Source organism: Diabrotica undecimpunctata, chromosome 1 (assembly GCF_040954645.1).
Source record: "Diabrotica undecimpunctata isolate CICGRU chromosome 1, icDiaUnde3, whole genome shotgun sequence".
Taxonomy (NCBI): domain Eukaryota; kingdom Metazoa; phylum Arthropoda; class Insecta; order Coleoptera; family Chrysomelidae; genus Diabrotica; species Diabrotica undecimpunctata.
The window spans coordinates 122,154,066-122,177,929 of NC_092803.1; positions in this window are offsets into that span (position 1 = coordinate 122,154,066).

Below are 23,864 nucleotides of genomic sequence, written 5' to 3' on the forward strand. Positions count from 1 at the left end.
AAAGGAAAATGTTTATTAGCAGAAAGTATATATACAGAGAAGTGCCCTGTTCGACATCATCCTTTTAAAAGAAACTTTTAAAAAGAACTTTAAAGTTTTAGAACTACAGGTATTATTAACATTCCTAAAGTAAAACTTTTAAGCCAGTTATATATTATCCTTACTTACTTACTCCGTGGCGTTATAACCCTTCGTGTGTTTTAGCTGACTCGACAACATCCCTCCACTGTTTTCTGTCTTGAGCAACCTCCATCCAATTCTCCACGCCCATAGTGCTTAGGTCTCCTGCTATATTATCTCGCCCTTGGAGACGAGGGTGTCCGCGTGGTCTCCTTCCAGTTGGAACTTCCTCCCACACCTCCCACATATTATCCAGTATTATCCAGTATATATATTATTACGAGCATGCTTTCGGCATAGCCTATGTAACGGTTGCACCTCGAAATGGCATCGAGAACCTTCGCGATGTATCGAGCGCTGTAGAAATCCATTTGTCATACAACGAATTAGAGGTGGGACTACCCCAGAAGATTAGAGAATAATATTTTTGGTATATATATATATATATATATATATATATATATATATATATATATATATATATATATATATATGTAACGACGTTATGAATGAGTTTAGTTGTTAAGATATTACCGAACTGTAAACTTATAAATCAATATATTTATATAAATTCGAACCGCTCGTTTTATTTAAAAACGGTACAATATTATTCACTTATATAAAACTAATAACATATTATCGATGCTGAACACTAGGATCTGATGTTTAAAATCCAACTATACTACTATACTTCTTTTACTATCAGCCGATTTATGGCTGGTTTATATAGGTAGAGTACCACCCGTTAAGATAAGCAAAATACCCTCATCCCAGAATTCAATTTTTTATTTTTTACGTTATATGTGATTAAAAGAAAAACGTAAATGTTTTGTATGTATTTTTTTAGGCAAGATGCAATCAATATAAAAATTTCAAAAAATTGACACGCATAGCTGAGGCTTTTACAAAATTTGTCTATTTTTTATAGACCAGGGGCCCGTTTCACAAAACTACAAGTGTTGTTAGTAACAATTGTTAACATTCAGCACTTGTAATCACAAGTTGTTAATAACTAGCGTTTCACAAAAAAAATATTTAACTTGTTCGTTACATGTGTAAATTTGTCAGCAACAAGTGTACTTCACGCATGTTAGTTACAAGTTTGTAAATAAACATAACCTTAAAATAGTTTTGTTGACAATTTACTAGTTAAACGTCAGTCGTTATTTATAATTCTGTGACAAGCGTCTTAAATGGTACTAAAATTATAATTTTAAGAGAGATTAGAGATAAGAAAGCAATTCTTTTCGGCAGATTTTCCGACAAATTAACAAAAAAAGACAAAATAGAATGTTGGAAAACTGTGCACCAAAAATCCACCAGTTTAGGGCTTGTGCCTCCAAATAAGGATTGGACTTACAGCCGTGATGTATTTTGGCAAAATTTAAAGAAAACAACAATGGTAAGTGTTAGCGTTTAATTTGCCAAAGTGTAAGCGTATCTGACACTTTTTTTCGTATTGCAGAAGAAAGTTGATAACAGGAGGAAAACTGGTTCAGGTGGAGGCACAGATTCTAAATTTACAGAAATTCACAATGTAGTTCTCGACATTCTTGGGCCGGATAATCCAATTCTGTGTAGTCTCGGCATTTCCGAAACTTGGGAGCAAGATCCTGAGAAGGAGCAAGATCCTGAGAGCGTTGAACAAGAAATAGAAAATTTAAACCATTTACAAGATCACGGTGCAACAAACAAAATTAAAAACACTAATGTATTTATTTCTACTGGGAGCAGCAGTGTACCTACTGCATCTTGTGCAAAAAGGAACAAATCGACAATATCTAATGAAAATGACCCAATTGGCGAAGCACTAATCGATTTAAAGGAGAAAAAATTACAACACCAAATTGAAATCCTTGCAAAAGAAAGTTATCTAAAAACATTAGAGATTTTAAAACTAGAACGGGAACTACATGTTACCCCTTGAAAATTCACTGCATCGTTCGAGATTCTGATGTAACCTACCTCATAAATGTAGAAGAGTCACCTACCAGTGAAAGCGTGGAATATTCGACCATTGCTTGAGAAGTTATGTTATTGTTATATTTGATTTTTTAATTAATTATAAGAAACACGTTTTATTTATAGGAATAACTTCTTTGATTTTTAATTCATTATTATGCTAAGTATTTGTTGAATGTTTTGGAAATTATTTTTTCGTTTAAATAATAAGTAAATATTGTGTATTATTCTATATTTATTTATTTTATATTCTTTATTGTTTTAAAGTTACACTGGAACTAGTTTCTATTTCTAAAATAATTTTTCAACTCCTGTTGTCTTTGTCTTGCAATCAAAGGAGCTGGTTGTCCGGCTATTTCGTTATCGTCTTCCATTTCTTCATTATCCATTTGTCGGTGTATATTCATTCTCTCCCGAGTAATGTTATACAGCGCTGTGTAGCATTTGAAAACATTGGCTGCAGAGACTGGACTCAAACGAAAGTAGTTAAGACAAGGAAATTTCTCCTTTAAACGCCTAAAGCACTAAACGACTAAACGCCGTGTTATCTTATGTGCTCAGTTGTAGGTAGCCACAGCCTCATCCACATTCACCTCAATTGGGGTCATAAGCCAATCTAATAGAGGGTATCCAGAGTCACCTAGAATTATTCTATTTGGAATTGGATGCCAACCAGCTTCCATCCTCTGAAAAAGGGTGCTATTTCTCAGTACTCTCGCGTCATGAACACTTCCCGGCCAATTTGCACTAACATAATAGATTTTCAAGTCTGGTCCACAAACAATCATGCAATTAATAGAGTGATTTCCATTACGATCAACAAAAGTAGGTTCGTTTTCAGTTGGAGCATCTATTTTAATAAGCGTCCCATCAATACAACCTATAACTTGGGGAAATCCTGCTACTGCAAAGAATTCTGCAGTCGTATTTAAAATATTTGCCGGCCAAGCAACAACTTGATGAAATTTTATTTGGTTAATTGCGTGTACCACTTTTTTTACACATCTACTGACACTTGCTTTGCTGCCCCCATGAGTATCTGCTATGACGTGATATTGTCCTCCATTGTCTAGCCAGTGTAATGCTATACACAATTGCATTTTTGTTGCCAGTGCATAAGAGCGATTCGTTGGATGCGCTAAGACAGGTGCAATGTCTATACGAAGTTGTTCCATTTGTATAGAAGTCATCCGAAAACGTTCATTAAACTCGTAAATTGATGGAAAATCACTATTAATTTTTGGTCTGAATATTCTCCTCCTTCTTCTTTGAACAAATACCTCATTTTCATTTTCTGACGAAGAGCTGCTACTAGACAACATTTTCCTACACTTATTACACTTGTCAAACCAACTACCTACCTTCAAAGTTAGGTAGAAAATGTTTAGTTCACTACAACTGTCAACTACAAACTTTGTCAACTGTGTCAACTACAACAAATTATTCTTGTGTTGAACAAGTAAATTGTTGGTAGCTTACAAGTAATTTACTTGTAAAATTGTATAATTCACTAGTGGTTACAAGTATACTTGTGCATTCGTGAAACACTAATAACTAGATATTTTGCCAAACTTGTAAGAATTTCATTGTAACTGACAAACGTTTAGTTTTGTGAAACGGGCCCCGTTAGGTTAAGTCTACATAACCTAAAAATTCATTTTTTTTTTTTAGAAAAAAGCGTATAACTCTTTTTTGGAAGTGGTCCATTTTTTTTCATTTTATGAATTTGATAAACACTATGAACACGAAAAATGCTTAAAAACGCGAAAAGCACCTCGTGGTGAGCTCTATAAATGAAACAAAATCTTTCTGTCAAATAAGCAATTATTTTAAAAATAATGTGTACAAGACGCTACAGCGACATCTATTATATTCTCAATAATTGAAAATACCGTCAAACTACAAAATTTTGGTAGTATTATTTGGTATAAAAGGTAAAGAAACCTTTGCCACTTTTAAAGAGAAATCAAATTAAACAATGTAAAATATTACGATGTTAGCGTTGAAATGTATACTGGAATAAGTATATCATTTCGGATATTTAGCAAACTACTAGATAACTAGAAATACATAAACACTTTCTACTGCTAATTTAATAGTTACAATTAAAATTTAATTTGGCTAAATTTATCCGTTTCGAAATTATGAGGTTTTCTTTAGGTTAGAAATTTATGAAAAATCAAAATAACTTGTGGATGACAATATTTAGACAAAAAATATACAACAAATTTTATATCATTTTCGTTGACCCGCCTATCATTGAATAGACATTCATGATTCATGTTTCATATGCATATATAAGAAAGGAGTGGAAAGGTGAAACAAAATTACTAATTTCAACTATACATCTTTATTGTTTATAAGGGATAACAGTAGAAATATAATCAAATACAATATTTCAATAATCAAATTCAATATCACAATATTGAAAATAAATAATAATTATTATTTAGCACATTGTGCTCCAGGAAAATAATTTAATAAAATCACAAGTAAAGGTTTATAAATAATATAAATGATCATTTTTATTATTGCCAAATAGGTATATCACTGTTTTTGCATAAATTGAACAATCCATTTAAGAGATAATTAGGACCTTTCCAGTCTTGTGATCCACTCTTCTATATATATATATATATATATATATATATATATATATATATATATATATATATATATATATATATATATATATATATATATATATATATATATAGGTAAAACGTAATGGTTTGTCTCGCAAACAAGAAAACAACAAAAAAACAAAATAGCTATATCGAAGGAAAGCAACCGTAAATACGTATTTCTGACTATTTGGTCTTTATCAGTACGGCCAAGTTATAAAGGAGCATGGTAACTTAGGAAAGGATTACTACAGGAGCAATGCTACCATTTTGTGTTTTGACCTATGGTACCTTATACAAATTTTGTATGGAATTTTACGCCGAAATGCAAAATAGTTTCTTTTAGTTTATCATAACTTTTAATTCCTATAAATTTTCAATTTCCCCCCACAATTTTTATAAATATCGTGTAGTTTTCGATATATGGATAGTGTAAGCTCGTCTTGAAACAACATGTATACCTACTGGGATGAGAAATTAAGGCGGAGAAAATACTCTTCTAACACCAACATGTTTAAGTTTAGTTACATATTTGTGGACTATTTTATTACAGGACAATTATTTATCCAAATTTGAGCCAGTAGTACCTATAAGAAAAAGTAAAAAATATGATAATGAGAAAATAAAAAGACAGAAAAACTTAAAACTTTTCAATTAGGCAATAAAAGCTTATTAAATAATCACTAATATGTTTCTGCAAGTAATAGTTGCTAGTTAATCTACCTTTCTTTACTTTACTTAAGTACAATTTCTTAATACTGTTAAAATAATCCTTTACAGCCTACATGAATATCACAAAACATCCAAAGTATTCGCTCAGTGAAGCTGAACAGGTATCGATCTGTATAGATATTATATCATCACCATAAGATTTACACCATTAAATACATTTCCACATTTACAGTAATAAAATAAAAAATTTGCAATTAATCGTAAATATTACCCTTATATTAATATAATAATAATATATATATATATATATATATATATATATATATATATATATATATATATATATATATATATATATATATATATATACAGATATATAATAACGTTATCGTAGTATTTATGTAGTTACGTAGTATTTAATAAATTTGACAGTCCAAAATTGAATTTATATATTATAAACATTTTACTAGCTTATTATGTATATTTTTTTAACAATAATAGGTATTAACCCATATATTTATATATTTGATATGTATTATATAAATTTACAAATATTTACAGAGTATATTTGTGCTAAAAACGAGTTTACGTAATTATTTCAATTTTGATTTTTTGAGATCCTAATTCTAACTTCACTTTTTGTGCAATTGTAAATGCAGATTTACTGTTATAAATGTATAAATTTTATTTATATATTATTGTAATAGTATTATTGTTTTACAGAAACGTTTTATAAAACTATTTAATACGTTGTAACAATATGTGGAATTTAATGTATAGTAATCATTACATAAAACTTTTTTTCTAAGTATAAATTAGACCTTATAGCTGCAATTCCCAGTTCACATTTATTCTTTTTATGATTTTGGGTCGGAAATCGATAAAAAGAGCTACCGCTTTTACTATTACTGTAGCAGTTTTCGATGCACAAACATTACATTACCATTGTTTTGAACAATTATATGTACCTATAACTATAAGTTATAAAAATCTTCCGGTGATGACAAATTTGTCCGATACAATCGCTTTAAATGGTGATGTTTATCCCCTCCCATCAGCTACACAGAACGAAAAGACATTTAGTTTATTGTTGAATTTCCCTGCATTTTCCCCTTACATGAACATATCCCGGAAAACATTTGACCTGGAAAAGGTTTCTCATGTTTACTTCAATCTTGGGATGCAGTGTAGCTTTGATCAAGTGTTTTCTTTCTTCAATTTGATCTAAAAAGTAAATAAATAAACTAAACTACAACAACTTTAAAATTGTGCAAATAATAATAAATATCTAACAATAAAACACTGAAAACTTTGTTTTCAAAACTTCCACAAAATTTATTATAATATCTTATCGCTACAGCTGTTTCGACAGAGTGTCTTTCTCAAGTGATCTATTTTTGGTACGTGTTTACACTTTATAGTTTTTAATTGAATAGAGAAGGGGATAACTGTTTTCTCAAGTTGGTCATTTAGAATTATGTCTGTATTTTTAATTTGTTAATTTCCATAGATTCTAATAAAGATAGCTTAAGGCCTTTACTTTAGATGTGAAGAATTTGAAATTTGTCATTAAAAGAATGATTATGATCTAGAAGGTAAAGTGCGTATGTAGAATCTGCTATACGGTTGTAAAAATTTCTACCAGTTTGACCGATGTAAGTCTTTGGGCATTCGCCATATTTAAGTTTGTACACAACACTGTGTAAGTGCTTTTTATTTTGGCTCTTGTTGTTTTTAATATATTTTTAAGTTGTTGTTTGTTCTAAAAGCTGGTGTTATTCCTTTCTTTTTTATATGTTTGGCCATTTTTGTAGATAACTTGCCTGTATATGTAATCGAACAGAAGGTACTGGGGTTTTTCTCTGGTGGTGGAATACTATTTCAGAGCTTAATGATATTCAGTTCTATCTCGAAGTTAATTTTTGTCATGGGAAAAGAGACAAACAGTTCTCCCGTCCTCAACTTATTCAGTTAAATAAAGTGTAAACACATACCAAAAATAGATCACTTGAGAAAGCACTCTGGCTGAAACAGCTGTAGTGATAATAATTTAAAATAAATTTTGTGGAAGTGTTGAAAACAAAAGTTTTTGGTGTTTTATTGTTAGATAAAATGAATTTCCATCAAGTAACAGTCGAATCCATCACTTATTAAAAATAAATATATAAAATTATGTCAAAGATATTAGATAAGGTCTGTTATACATCACAAAAAGTTTTTTTGTTGATTAATTTTTTATGGCTTTGAATAGCTTGATCTATTCCAGCACAAGAAATCTATAATGTATTGTCTTTTACTGCATTCACTATAGGCATGTGCTAAAAGATATGTAAATTTTTTTTTTTGAAAATTTTTATATATATATATACACTCTGGGCCAAAATTAACCGGCCACCTTAAAAATGGGTAATTTTTGTTGTCTTATATCTCCTAAACCTGATGTCCGATTTAAGTGATTTTTTAATATGTTATAGCCTTATTCCTTGATAATATCGTTATAATAATATGGTTGCTAAACAGGTGAATTTTCATTGTATACCGGGTGTACGAATTAAACTGTGTTTTTTTCGTAAAGTTTGCATCACCCTGTGGAATATTCTGGCATTTTTAAAATATTGAAATTAAAACTTAACTGTAGCCTCATGTTTTCTCAACATTTTGTTTTTTGATTTATTCGCTTATGTTGGATAATACAAAAGTTAGGTAGTTTAACAACTAGTCATGTTTTTCATCAATACAGACGATTTAACTCACCAACAAAATTAATCCCACCACCTTTATTATTGTTTGTTTACATTAACTGTGAAAGTTTGTTTCCTAAATTTGTGTCATTGAAGGATTTTTGACATATAGTCGTTGTACGACATTGTTGCAAATCTGTTTCCGAGTTAATAACAATTCTGGAAAATTTGTAATTAACATTAACAATTAAAATTGCAATTTTATATCATTGTGAGTGAATATTGTTTAAGTTTCGTACAACCGCACGCACAGACAAGGTCAAAAACGGTGCACTTCAGTTCGAGGTGACCGCTTAATTGTCACTAAAGTATTGAGAAATCGCTTTTGCACCTCTCCTGAAGCTCGTAGGTCTCTTCTTGAGGTGAGAAACGTTAGTGTGAGTAGACAAACGATTAGAAGAAGACTGTCAGAAATAAACTTGAAGGCTTTTCACCACAACTGCTCTCACAACACCGTAGGGCTAGACTTCATTTTGCGCGAGAATATGCTAACTGGACTATGGCGGAATGGAAGAATATACTGTTCTCAGATGTGAGCAGAATAGCCCTAAAAGGTCCAGATGGACGCCAACGTGTCCATAGGCGTCAAAATGAAAGGTTTGCTGTATGCACTATAACCGAAACAGTGGCTTACCGGGGAAGGTCAATAATGATTTGGGGAGGTATTTCTTACGAAGCGCGTACTGATCTAGTTGTGTTCGGTAGAGGCAGTGTGAATACTCAAGTATACGTGCAAGAAGTTCTTCAATACCATGTCATGCCCTTTGCACCATTCATTGGTGATAACTTCAGACTAATGCATGACAATGTACATTGTCATATAGTAAGATCTACCTGTGTGTACCTTAATGAGGTCGGGATTCAAGTTCTACCATGGCCAGCACACAGTCCCGATCTTAACCCAATTGAGCATATCTGGAACAACCTCAAAAGACGGGTAAGGACAAGAGTACCAGCCCCTGCATCCTTTGAAGAGCTGAAGGCAGCTGCGGTAGAGTGGCACAATATCCCCCAATCTGATATCCAGGATATCATGAATGGATTGCCAAACCGGCTCTAAGAAGTCCTAAGGGCTAGAGGCGGCAACACCCATTATTGATACCCTTTTGTTTTCAATTAGACTTTGATTTCCAAATATTGTTAATTTGAATTTTCTTCGAAGATTTTATTCATTGGATTTTTACTGTAACAAATGACTTTTTTTCAAAAAGATTATTTTTTCTCTTCCGAGGAGATAAAAATTGATAATAAACATGTCTAGTTCTTAAAGCACCTAACTTTTGTATTATCCAACATAAGCGAATCAATCAAAAAACAAAATGTTGAAAAAGCATGAGGCTATAGTTACGATTTAATTTCAGTATTCTACAAATGCTACAATATTCCACAGGGTGATGCAAACTTTAAGAAAAAAACACAGTTTGGTTCGTACACGCGGTATACAATGAAAATTTACCTGTTTAACAACAATATTATTATAGAGATATTGTCAAAGAATAAGGCTATAAGATATTAAAAAAGTTACTTGAATCGGACAACAGGTTTAGGAGATATAAGAAATCAAAAATTACCCATTTTTAAGGTGGCCGGTTAATTTTGGCCCAGAGTGTATATATATATATATCGCACCCTTAGTATTAAAAGGGCACATCTCGAAAATCGTTACTTTTGGGAAAACGAGATTAAAGATTAAGCAACTTCATCGTTTTCATTTACTCACCTATAACATTTTTATTTGAAAAGATAGATAAATAAAAATCTAGGTATACAATTTACAGTATTTGTACTCTATACTGGATAATCGAAATATTACAAAAAAAATAATTTAATTAAAAAAAAAACGTTTAAAAAAATCTCTCTCAAGATAGGCCCCTCTCCCACTAAATTTCTTTAAATTTTGAAGGCACCTTACGAATTAAGCCATTTAATGAATAAATATACACTATGTTTTTAAGTTACAAATCTAAATGTAGCTGTGTAATAATAATGTTTAACTACTTTCAATGATAAAAGTGCCTCTTGTAAAGGAATTAATAAAACATTAAATCGTAAAAGATTAACAAAAAATAACTTTATTCTTAAAAACCTTAAAAAGTAATAGGCATGTAGCATACAAATCCAATAACAAAAGCTATAACACTCCTTTTAGGGCAGTCATATAAAAAAACCAGAATTGTCTTAACGTTTATAATGTAACACAAAACTAAAATAGTTCTCACAAAAAATTACTGGATTTACTAGACAAAAAAATTAACAAATTTTCTCAACATAAAATCATTCTTCTTTTGTGCGAGCGCTTAAGATCTATCATATTCATTTTTTACAATCAGTCGTGTTTGAATAGAATAGAATAGCTAACGACTAGAATAGTAGCTAAAGAACTATGAAATATAAAATAGCCAGCAGGCTTAAGTTTTAAGTAATAGTCATAAAACATTTCAAAAATAAAACAAAATATTAAAAATTACAATTAGAAAACAGTTACATTAACATTGTATTATAGTAACAGGCATGATAAGGGTCAATAAGTCTCTTAGAAATTAATTCTTTGAGATCCTGTTTCTTATTTAAACTTAACTCAAATGGCGCACTATAAACTGTTTTGATAGATATTTCTTCATTATACAACATTTTCTTTCTTTTGTTTCTAACATTTATTTGTTTAAACGCGTCTTTTTATGATGTCTTATATTGAAAAGAGAATGGGTTCCCTTTCGTAAATTTCATAACTTTGATCTGATTCCATTAGATGGTATTCTTCTCTTCGTCAACGTTGAAATTATATCCCCACTTGACTTGTAAATCTTTTAAGTCGTAAAAGAAATCATGATTCAAAGTATGAACGATAAAAGGTTTCCCCGTCTTCCTAGCTCTCTGAATTGCGGTGGTGTATTGAAGTGATGTAAAGATTGAACCAGCTTTTAAATCTCTTGATATTTGTTTCTGTATCAGCATGTGTACATTGTCGGCTTTATTTTGCGTATGACCTTTTATAAGTTTTTTATAGTAGTGACTGCAAACATGTATAAAGAAGCTATGTATTTATTTTTGTTTTGGCCACAACAATTATCTGTTACAAATGTTACGTTAACTTCATGTTCACCTGCATCCTCACAAACCTTCTTTAAAAAGTCTAAAACGCAACTTCCAATCTCCACTGCACCTCTTTTTCCTTGGGTCTCATCCCAGAAATAGCAATGCACGTCACCATAGCTTTTAAAATCCTCTTCATTCTCTGGTAATTTATTTAACACAGTCAAAGTAAAGTTGTAGCTATTCAATTTGAATTTATAATAAAACGATGATGTTTCTCCATTGGGACTTTGCATTATCGCTTGAACATCGTAGCAAACGCATAAATTATATTTGTCAAGAGTCATTCTATCATTCTTTTTTTCTGCTCGACTTAATCCCTTTTCTTCTAGGTGAGTATCATAGTTGACTTTGAGAGCAAGCCTCTGATCAGCAGAAGAGTTTTTATACTGTAAACAAAGATCGTATTGATCTTTCTTGGGTTGAAAAAAACCCAAATTAAAATGGGTAGTAAAAATCTCATAAAACAAATGAAACTTTCCAGGATCTCGGGAATTATTCTTCTGTTTTTCTTGAAAGTCTCTAAACAAGTCAGTAATACTTTTCGATCCACTTATGAACTCTCTTGAAGTCGACGCTCTTAAATAATGCGATTCAATTCGTGGTATTAGATTGATAAATCTAATGATATCTTCTTTCAGATTGTCATCCACGCGTCTATGACTATTATGTTTGCCTCTTCTATCTTCTTCAACAGAATTGCAATTGTTAGTCTTATATCAACGTATTGATAAAAAATGTTTTGCAGACTCTGATTTTGGCGTTATCATCGTACAAGTAAAAAGCAGCATTTGGTGCTCTGGGATGTTGAGCGTTTGAATACTTATATTTAGGTTCAACTATAGCCATTCTTGCTTTTATAAACATACGCTGTAACTGCAAATCTCCTAGTGCCCAAAAACATTTGAAATGTTGAAGTCTTATAGCCGTGGTGTTAAAATTACGGATTCTAGTATTGAAGGTGAAGTAGTTCTAGATGATAAAGACTGAGGCTGGGCTTCAATTTCTTTACCTTTTAGGATATGTGAAACAAATCGTCCTTTTCCAGTGAACAACATCAAGAGGAAGGGCTGCTTCTAGAAGATGACGAACTGCTACTGTTGACGCTAGAAGACGAATTGGAACTACTAGATGACGATCTCGACGAACGTTTTGATGTTGTTGCAATAATAGTGTTAGTCTCAACCAAAGAATTATTTTGTAATGGCAGAGTATTATCGGCTATTTCTTGTTGCTTTAAAAAGTTTTCTGATGAACTTAAAGGGATGTTCTCTTTTTCTTCATTGCTGATCTAAAAATGCAAAATAGTATGTAAGTAGTTTATATATGTTAGTAAATTATAAACTTACGTTTGGGTTCTTATCGCAACTGTTTTTCCATTCATCAGGTAGATGTGAAACATTAAGAAGGTTCATAATTCTTCGCGATCGTGATGACATATTTCTTTAATTTTTTTGCAATGTATCTGTAAGAGGTTAAGATATAGTTACCCTCTTATTTAATACTTGTTAGTACATAAAATAATAACAATAATTAAGGCCTTACTACCGAAAAAATTTGTAGTTTATGGATACAACTAAGAAACTCGTTGAATTATTTTAGTATTACAAGGATTTAACTTTCAATGATATTGTAAATCAAACAGATATTTTTGTAATAACAAGAATCCTTTAGATATAGTTCCAAAAATCATACAATAATTTTAGTAATATAAAGAACTTTTTTTAAATAAACCCATAAATTTTTGGAAGTTTTAGTAATATACAGCATTTAATCTTATTGTGCCTTTATAAAACAAAAAATATAAAACAACACCTACCTCAAGTTTTGTAATAGAAGGGCTCAACTCGTAATGAGAGCGCTCACTAACACACCTATTTCGACAGACATCAGCACCTTACTGAATGGGTCTATCTCGCGGGAAGATGTGTTGGCGGAGAGGGGAGTACGAAAGGGTCACATTATATTGGGACTTGCTTTATATTCTCCGTTTTCAATTTCTGTCAAGGCCAAATTGTAGTACTAGTAGTTTTGTGCCCATTTATGCCAAAAACTCAGAAACCCTAATTTTTGAGATGTGCCCTTTTAATACTAAGGGTGCGATATATATATATATATATATATATATATATATATATATATATATATATATATATATATATATATATAAATTTTCAATAATTTAACACACATTTCAAAATATATCTCTTTAATATATATAAATAACTTTAATAATTTAAATAATATAAAACATCACATTTTCTTTCAACAAACAATAACATATACCTTACTCCTATATCATCTGTTAATATCCCTCCCCTCAAGAAACTTCCTCCTAAGTTGTCAGACAGTTACAACATTGACCGAAGATCACTCACGAAACATAGATATGCCGGTTTGTTGTATTCTAATGATTTCTCTTGCACTTGCCTCATTATAAATATAGCGTCAGTGCATGATCTTCCCAACCTAAAACCTTGTTGTTCTTTTGCTAGTGTTATAATTTCATTCAGTTTATTTATTATCACTTTGGTTGTTAATTTTAGTGTTTAATAAAGTAATTTATCTGTAATTTTCTGGGTCCGATTTGTCTCCCTTTCTGAAGAGAGGTATTAGGATGCTTGACCTCCATTCTTGAGAAATTCTGTTTTGTTCTATGATTTTTTGGATTAGTCTTAATAGTTGTTTGGTCAGATCTGGTTCTCCGTACTTTAGGAGTTCGTTCGGGATTCTGTCGTTTCCTGGTGATTTTCTATTTTTTAATTTCCTTAATGCTTCCTTTACCTCATCCTCCTCAATATTTATTTCTTCGTTTGTCGTGACCTCTGGTGTTGGTGGTCTATTTATTGCATGGAATATTTGCCAAAAATTAAGCTAGCAGAACAGCTTACAAAATTCTTTGATAATTCAGATATTATACCTGAAATAGAGGAACACAGCGATGGAGAATAAGAAGTATGATATATTAACATTTATTTTACTTCCATTGATTATTGTTTTTTTTTGTATCCTACCCAAAAAATGTCAAAATGGCCTAGGGTAGATGGGGGTAAAGACCCGCAATTTCCACTATTGTCAATGTAGTGAGAAGTTGGATAAGTATTTTATTTAAAATTATATTAAAATATCTGGCTAATTTCTTATCCAACACTGTGTCTAAGTATATATGTTATATCTGACTATTAGTTGTTATCTACAAAATTAGAAATGTATTCAAAAAAGCATTTGCGTGGATTTGCCCCATAAAATGGGGTAAGTCCCTGCTGTGCAAGGCAATTCAAAGGAAACGCTTTTATTAACCTATAATAACATTCTTGTCTTACGAAAATAAAAAAAATTTGCTTAAAAAGTACATATTGTATTTTTCAGATAAAAATGCGTGCACATCACAGTTTATATAAAGTGACGTCACTTATATTTAAAATTTCCAGAACCTGTCAACCTTAGAGTTCAAATTTTCCTAACACAGCTAATAATACGAAACCCATACGGAACTGCTCGATCTTTCATAGGCGTCAACATGGTATAATAATCAGAAAAATATAATCATCATTATATTGGGAATTTTAGAATTATATTGATTAAATAACCAAAAACATTTGTTATTATTAATAATATAAATTTTATGAAATAACTCTAAGTCTAATATTCCACAAAATAATAATTTTAATTAAATATATTAGGCAATTGTACGCAACTGATACAGGAATACTTCAAATTTTTTGACAGTTCAGCGTGTGGCAAAATTGTTTTAAAGGGTTGCCGCTTTTTTAGAGTAAGAATTTTGTTTATGTTTTGATTTCTTACACAATTTGATCATAATAATATATTATATATTAATAGATTGTATTTATAAATACATATTAAATTTAGATTAATGTCTTTAAAAACTAATTATTGTTGTGTATTGTGATTGTGCTATGCCAAAATGATGCCTGATAAGCTTTCATATAAGATCGATTATTTTGAACAAGAAATAATGGCGGGACATTTTTACTATTAATGCTTTAAAAGTGGTAAGTTTAAAATTTAGAATGTACAATTTTGTATTAAAATGTTTTCTTATGTATTTTAGTGTGTTGCAGTAATCTTAAAACCAAGTGTATTTACTATTAATATAATAGTTTGACAAATAGTTGACATTTTAAAAATTTCTCACTTACTAACTATTCTGATGTTTTGGCAACGCTGTGGGGTTCTGACGTAAATCCTGAATGACGTGAACACATTTTTATATGAAAAATACTATAGTACCTATTTTAGTACATAATAAAACTAGTCAGGTCCACCGTGAAAACAATCGCATTATGGAATCTTTTAAAACTCATTTCTGTAGGCCTTGATAATCTTAATTAAAAGTATATCTTCATCAGCAAAGAAAGATTCATTTATTTCTGCGAACTTGTAAGTATTGCCTTTAAAATACTGCATCAAAACCTCCTAGATAGACAGCAATAATCTTAATTACGTAATGACATTCTTCTTGGACATTAACCTCCTCGGATAAAAAATCATACTCAGTACTACCACCGTGAATGAAATAATCTACATCGGATTCCGAAGAGGATTGTTATTTGGATGGTTCTTTTTTTTTTGATCATAGTAGGAACAAGGTGTTTTTCACTTTCTGTTTCAAAATTTCCAAATTTTTTTTTAATTTTATTTAATTTTTCTTTAATTTTAATTTTATTTAATTGTATTTAATTTTATTTAGTTTTATTTAATTTTACTTAAGTTAATTAAATTTTATTTAATATTATTTAATTTTACTTAATTTTATTAAATTTTATTTAATTTTATTTAATTTTATTTAATTTTATTCAATTTTATTTAATTTTATTTAATTTTATTTAATTTTATTTAATTTTATTTAATTTTATTTAATTTTATTTAATTTTATTTAATTTTATTTAATTTTATTTAATTTTATTTAATTTTATTTAATTTTATTTAATTTTATTTAATTTTATTTAATTTTACCTAATTTTATTTAATTTTATTTCATTTTATTTAATTGTGTCTAATTTTATTTAATTGTATTTAATTTTATTTAATTTTATTTAAGTTTATTTATTTTATTTAATTCTATTTAATTTTATTTAATTTTATTTAATTTTATTTAATTTTATTTAATTTTATTTAATTTTTTTTAATTTTATTTACTTTTATTTAATTTTATTTAATTTTATTTAATTTTATTTAATTTCATTTAATTTTATTTAATTTTATTTAATTTTATTTAATTTTATTTAAGTTAATTTAATTTTATTTCATTTTATTTAATTTTATTTAATTTTACTTAATTATTTTTAATTTTATATAATTTTATTAAATTTTATTTAATTTTATTTCATTTTATTTAATTTAATTTTACTTTTTATAACGTTGACGTTTGTTAAAAGTCAATATATTTTTATAATAAGTATATATGTAAATGTATGTATATTATGTATATTAATGTATACCGCAAGGCTGGTTACTACATGCGTCTCGAATTTTCGGTGCACGCTTAATATGATTTCGGGCCCGTGTAAAAACATCATACCAAGCACTAAGAAGTATTCACTTCAAAAATTAAATTCGGGGGGAATTTTGCCTATTTTAATGGCGTATAAATGTGAAATATACGCTTGTTCAATTGAAACCTATGTGTGGTCAGGTTATCCTTGCAAACAATTATTTTAATCATTCAACTAACATTCTGCAACGTCAGTTATGTTTGTATACGTCACACTGATCAGTTTCTATCATTTGTATTGGACTGCGATTTTAAGTAGTGTGACTTAAAAATGGCGTTTGTTTGTAAAAATCTATGCACATATAATCAGCAGCGGGTAGTCATTAAATTTTTTTGGGGTGAAGTTTTACAATTATTGCAAATATGCGAATTCAAGTAGTTTATGAAAACGCATGTTTTGCGTATCAAACTGTCAAGATATTGTTCTGAAGCTATTTTCTTGTGGCATTTTAAAGTAATTACTATTTTAAATGTTAATAAGCCACAATTAAAGGTTAAAGTACGTTTATTGACGTTTCAATTTCCACTTCGGAAATCGTTCTCAAAATACAAACATTAGTAAATTAAACAAATTTTTGTTTTTCTGTTACTTAGTGAAAAATTCTTCTAATAATTTAATTTATCTGAGTCATTTTTATTGAAAATTCAGACATACATTATACATTTTAAAGTAGAAGACTTTAAAATGATATTGGAAATATTGTTGAGTTGCGGTCCTGTGACGACTTTACTTATAAGATAGTTTATTCGATTACATGAAATCAACTTTAACTTGAGAATATCCATCAGAAAAGATCATAGCATGTAATTCGTCTTTAAAAAGACAAATGCATGCCATGATGACAGTAAAATTCTCCTGTTAGTGATTCCATAGTAAATTATGAGGGAAAAACCAATCGAATAGAACAGAACAACTTAGAACGATATCCTACAGCATACACAAGGAATAATACGAGTAAAATAAGAATACCATACATAAAAGGATTATCAAAAAAAACTTAAAAGGATAGGAAATAAATTCAACATAAAAATACAAACGGCACAATAACATAGAATATTTAAATAAATTTAAAAGAAGAAGGACTATAGCCAAACTGATTAGGCACCTTTATCAAATATTATTATGTAGAAAAATACAGAATGTTATAGGCCTTAGGTCATATCTAGGAATAGATTCATTACTATCTTAACAGGAGAACAGTTTGCAATATATAAAGCCATAAGTGACGTTACAAAAAGTTATGACATTAACTTCCTAATAATTGGAATCCATCTCATATTGGAATCACAGAAAACGATCTAGCAGATGCATATACACGAGAAGCCTTAGAAAACGAACTATTAAGATCTATCAACAAAAAAGGCGAAATTACTTGACATAAAACATGGTCTGATAGTTCCAACAATCGTTTTTCTCAGGTGATCATCAAGCCATGATAGTCGCCAACATATGAAACGGATAGGCACTACAAGAAGAAGATCATCACGCGACTGCGACTTGGTTATAGTCGCCTTACGCACGGACGCCCATTACACAGTGCGGAGAGAGGTGAATTCAGAACCCCGGAGAATTTGAAAGAATTATTCCTAAAGTGCGATATCAAAGTGATTATTCAATATTTAAAAGCAATAAACTATTTATACAAAATTTGATTACTATTTGATAAATAAAAAAAAATCCTAGGAAAACAGAAAAATAGTTTCAAAGTGGAAAAGGAAGACGAGAAAACTAAACACGAACTAAAAATAAGAAACGGACAACTAGTAAGCAGAACAAGAAATGGGAAGCTTAAAAATACGTAGAGAAAATCGAAATGCAATGTATAGAGAGAGATAGATAGCAAATTAGTTTTTCAAAATCTAAATAATAATAATCAAACAGCTGGATCGTAGTGAACAAGATCATGCTTATTGATCTATTTTCGGTAGGTACTCCATCAAAATGAAGCGTCTTGTCGTAATAATAACACTTAGTGGTTGATGCGGTTATAATATTTGTGTAAATAAAAAAAATGTAAATATATCTAATTTTGTCTGGTAAGTTAATATTCTCTAAATATTAATAAAGTTCTAAATATCTTCTTTCCAGAGATTTTGTTGGATATTTTGCTAATTTCGTATAAGGTCCGTTTGTAATGAAGTCTTGAATTTTCTCCTGATACACAACTTTATCCATAATGACAGTCGCATTGCTGTTATTTACTGATTGGATAATTATGGACTCGTTTTTAAAGATCTCACAGTGTTTTGATGGTTCGGAGAAGATTATAGTTTAATAGGTTTATTTTTAATTGAAAAAATGTTGAAAATAGTTAAGATTTATTTTAAATACGATAACAAGTTTTGATTTTAATTGAATTAATAAAAAAACAAAAACATATACATTTAAATATATTTTAAAAATAGATAAGACCATGATTATTCCACTAATACATAAGCAATATACAAATGACTGTTATAATGAATAAAATTCAATATCAGGACAAAATTCCAAACTTCAATTGAAGATTTTGGTGCAAAACCCGATCAAAGACCATTTTTGTCGAAATTGAGTTTATGGCATTTGTTGCCTTCAAAAATACCTCCGCACAGTTTGGAGCAAAACCCGTACACGTATTGTGTAAGTAACTAAATGTAGAATAACGTAGATGGCTATTGCACCAAAATGTTAATAGCATAGTCATTAGGATCGATGGTATTGAGTGCAATAACCGGCCATGTGATTCACATGACTGGTTTTTATGCCCAAGGCTCAAGAAGTTCTAACTTCACATTTTCCTCGTTTGTAAAGTGCAGTGTGTATATCGCTCCGCGAAAATGGCTAGTTTTACTGAGTTTTTCGTGAAACTGGTCCGTACCATGATTCCGATAATAGTGAAGCTGACCCACATTATGTAGTGGACGAAGAAAGTAGCAACAAAAGAAACAAAAAGTATGATTTAAACAACAAAAGCAAAGAAGGTACTTTTATAAGTTTTGAAAATATAAAATAATACTCATATAAAAATGTAATTGCAGATAAGATGAACAAAGCTAGTGGTTCAGGTTTAAATTGGGGATGTATTCCAAAGCATGTAACTGAAAACAAATCAAATGATAACTTAAGCAGCACAACTGATGAAGGTAAGATGTATTTCAAAGCATGTAACTGCAAACGAATTAAATGATACCTCAAGCAGCACAACTGATGAAGGTAAGTTATTTAGTTTAGTTTTATATCTATGCACCACATTTATATATGTTTTATTGTAGATAAAACTGCAGAAAGGCGCTAAGAAGAAAATACTAAGAAACATAATATAGTAGTAGAAAACTATTGCAGCAAAAAAACAAGAATCCAGGTGTGAGTATCGTAGCCGGTGCTTTGAAAAACTGACGGAAATGGAGAAAGATGCATTTATTTACAGCATTTTATGCAATGGGAGATCAGAACATTCATGATAGCTATTTAGGGTCGCTCGTAGATGTAAGAAAAGTATCTAAAAGTATTCTTATCGCTATAGTGTTAAAATGGGTACAAAATCTGTAAAATTGTGTCGCTCAGCATTTTGTACCTTACAAATCAAGAGTATTGAAAATTGCACAGTCAAGAGCTTCTGATGTAGTGCTTGAAATGGATTCCGTGGTAAGCACCATAAACGACCAAATAAAAAGCAGGAAAATATTGTGAAACAGATTGAAGAACAGAAAAATAGTATTTCAGTGCGTGAATCACACTATTCACGAAATGAAAATAAAAAAAATATCTATCAGCAGAGTTAAATGTGCGAAGAATGTACGTACTTTATTTGAAAAAATATGATCCCGAGCAATATTGTCTGTTGAAAAAGGAACGAAAAAATAAAACCTTCAGTTACGTATGATTACTAGTATAGGTATTTCACAGAACATTTTAATTTGTCATTTGCTTATCCACGATCGGACACTTGTGCTACTTTTGATCTGTTGAAAATACAACTTGATGCTGCTTCTACGAATGAACTTAAGCACCAACTGAACGTTCAAAAAGAAGTTCATCTCCGGAAAGCCCAAGCGTTCTACGATGATTTAAAAGAAAAAACTGAAATGGCGCAAATCGACGAAACTGTGGAGACTATTTGTTTCGATTATCAGCAAAATTTGCCATTTCCTATTTAGACTACGGGGGAAATATTTTATGCTACGCAGATATGGGTTTTTTACTTTTTTTCTAATAATAAATCAGTCAGTTATATGTTTGACGAAACAGTTGCGAAGAAAGGCTCCATAGAAACTGTATCATTTTTTGGCATTTTATATAGAAGTATATTAAAACTTCTGTTACTGTTATGCATATATTTACTAACAATGGTGGGGGGGCACAGTTGGAAACGGAAAAGTGGACGGATGTGTGGGGGAATTTGGCTTGGGAGAAAGAAATGAAAGAGGGGACAGACTTGTCGAATTCTGCCAAAGCGAGGAGATGGTAATAACGAATACAAATTTTAAATTACCTAAAAGAAGACTTTATACTTGGAAATCACCTGCGGATTCAGAAGACAACCTTGTTCGAAACCAGATAGATTACATTTTAATAAAATCTAGATATAAAAACGCTATAAAGTCTCTGAGAACATACCTTGGAGCTGACATAAATTCAGACCATAATCCATTAGTAGGCGTAATGCAGATAAAATTGAAGAAGATTCAAAAACAAACAAATATACCACGGTTTAATGTCTCAAAGATAAAAGAAGAACCTATACGTCAGAGCTTAAAACAAGAAATAAATGATAACTTAAAGAAAATCAAACAAGACGTGATAAAAACAACAGATGTTAATGACAAATGGAACATGGTACAAGAAACTTTAATAAAGGCAGGAGTAAAAGCTACTGCAGACAAAAATAAGAAAAAAACAAAGATAGATGACTTCAGAAATCTTAGATCTAATGGAGGAAAGAAGGAAACATAAAGGCAGGAGTAAAGCAAAATACAAGGAACTACAGAGATTGATAGGAAAGAAAATAAAAGAGGCCAAATTGACCTGGCTTGCTAATCAATGCAGTGAAATAGAGGCATATGCTAAACAGTATGATAGCTTTAACATGCATAAGAAAATAAAGGAAATGGCAAATACACTGAGAAAAAAGAAAGATGCCCTTCTGAAAGACGCAAATGGAAAAATCATTATAGAAATTAAAAAAATGGAAGATATACATAACAGATCTGTTTAAGGATAACCGACAAGAACCGGAAGAAATCGACAGCGAAACGGGGCCAGAGATCATAATAGAGGAAATCGAACAAGCAATACGAAACGCAAAAAACAGAAAAACTGTAGGTCCAGACGAAATACCTGCAGAACTACTGAAATGTCTAGACGATGAAACTCTACCTGTACTTCTGGACCTATTTAATGAAGTATATAAAACTGGAAAAATCCCACAGGAATGGTTGGTGTCCACCTTTGTAGCAATACCAAAAACAGTATATGCCAAAGATTGTTCAGACTATAGGACAATATCACTAATAAGCCATACCCTCAAAATATTTCTAAAGGTGGTTCATGGAAGATTATATAGAAAACTAGAAGATGATATGGATGATACTCAGTTTGGGTTCCGCAAGGGACTGGGAACGAGAGAGGCATTGTTTGCTTTTAATGTCCTCTCTCAAAGATGCTTAGATATGAACCTAAATATTTATTCCTGTTTCATCGACTTCAAGAAGGCCTTCGACAGGGTCCGACATGAAAAACTAATAGAAGTACTGAGAAACAAAGATATAGACAGACGAGACTTACGAATCATTATCAATCTGTATTGGAATCAAAAGGCCAATATAAAGATAGAAGAACAAAATCCGAAAATATAGATATAAAGAGAGGAGTAAGACAGAGCTGTGTTCTGTCACCATTACTGTTTAACGTGTACAGTGAAGCCATATTCCAGGAAGCGATAGCGGATCTGGGTGATGGAATCTCTGTAAACGGAAGAATAGTAAATAACATGAGATTCGCTGATGACACCGTTATAATGGCAGGCAACCTGGAATCGCTACAAGAATTGGTAAATAGAATTAACGATTATTGCGTTAGATACGGACTAAAAATAAATAAGAGAAAAACTAAATTTATGATTGTCTCAAAAATGCAACATGGAAATGAAAGATTAATGATAGAGCAAACCCAAATAGAAAAAGTAGAGACATACAAATATCTGGGAACCTGGGTTGATGACAAAAATGACCAAAGCAGAGAAATCAAAGTCCGAATTGAAACTGCAAGGCAAGCATTTGTGAAAATGAAGACAATGCTTACCAACAAAGACATTCAGTTGCATTTTAGATTGAGGGCTATAAGATGTTACATATTTTCTATCTTACTATACGGAATGGAAGCTTGGACATTGAAGAAACAACACATAAGAAAAATAGAAGCGTTCGAAATGTGGTGTTACAGAAGAATATTAAAAATTCAGTGGGTTCAAAGGATTACCAATGCTGAGGTACTGCGACGTCTAAATAAGGAGTTAGAAATTATGAACAGCATAAAAAGAAGAAAACTAGAGTATTTGGGCCACATAACCAGAGGAGAAAAATATGAGCTGCTGAGAATTGTTGTGCAAGGAAGGATCCAAGGAAGAAGAAGCATAGGAAGAAGACGCATCTCCTGGCTGAAGAACCTTAGAGAATGGTTTAACTGTAGTTCACTACAACTTTTCAGAGCAGCAGCCAACAAAGTGACCATAGCCGTTATGATATCCAACCTTCGATAGGAGATGGAACTTTAAGAAGAAGAAGTGGGGGGCAGAACAAAAATACTGTTATAATACATTTCCTTTCAACTTTAGCCAAGAACGGAAGATTTTCAAAAATAGTACACCATTTACCCGAACCAGGTCACAGCTTCTTACTGTGTGACCCAAATTTTGCACAAATTGAAAAAACGAAGCGTAAGAAAGAGATTTTGCATGTACCCGAAGAATAGTATTCATTAATTGAAAGCTGTAGTAAAAAGTTCACTGTGGAACGTGTAACACAGGTCATGGTGTTTGATTTTAAAACATATCTCAAGAATTTTTTTTAAATCCGCTGTGGTTAAAAAGCGCCCCTTTATTTTATCGAAATACAGATTATTTATATATAACTGTACATCCCCTGAGAATATTTCGG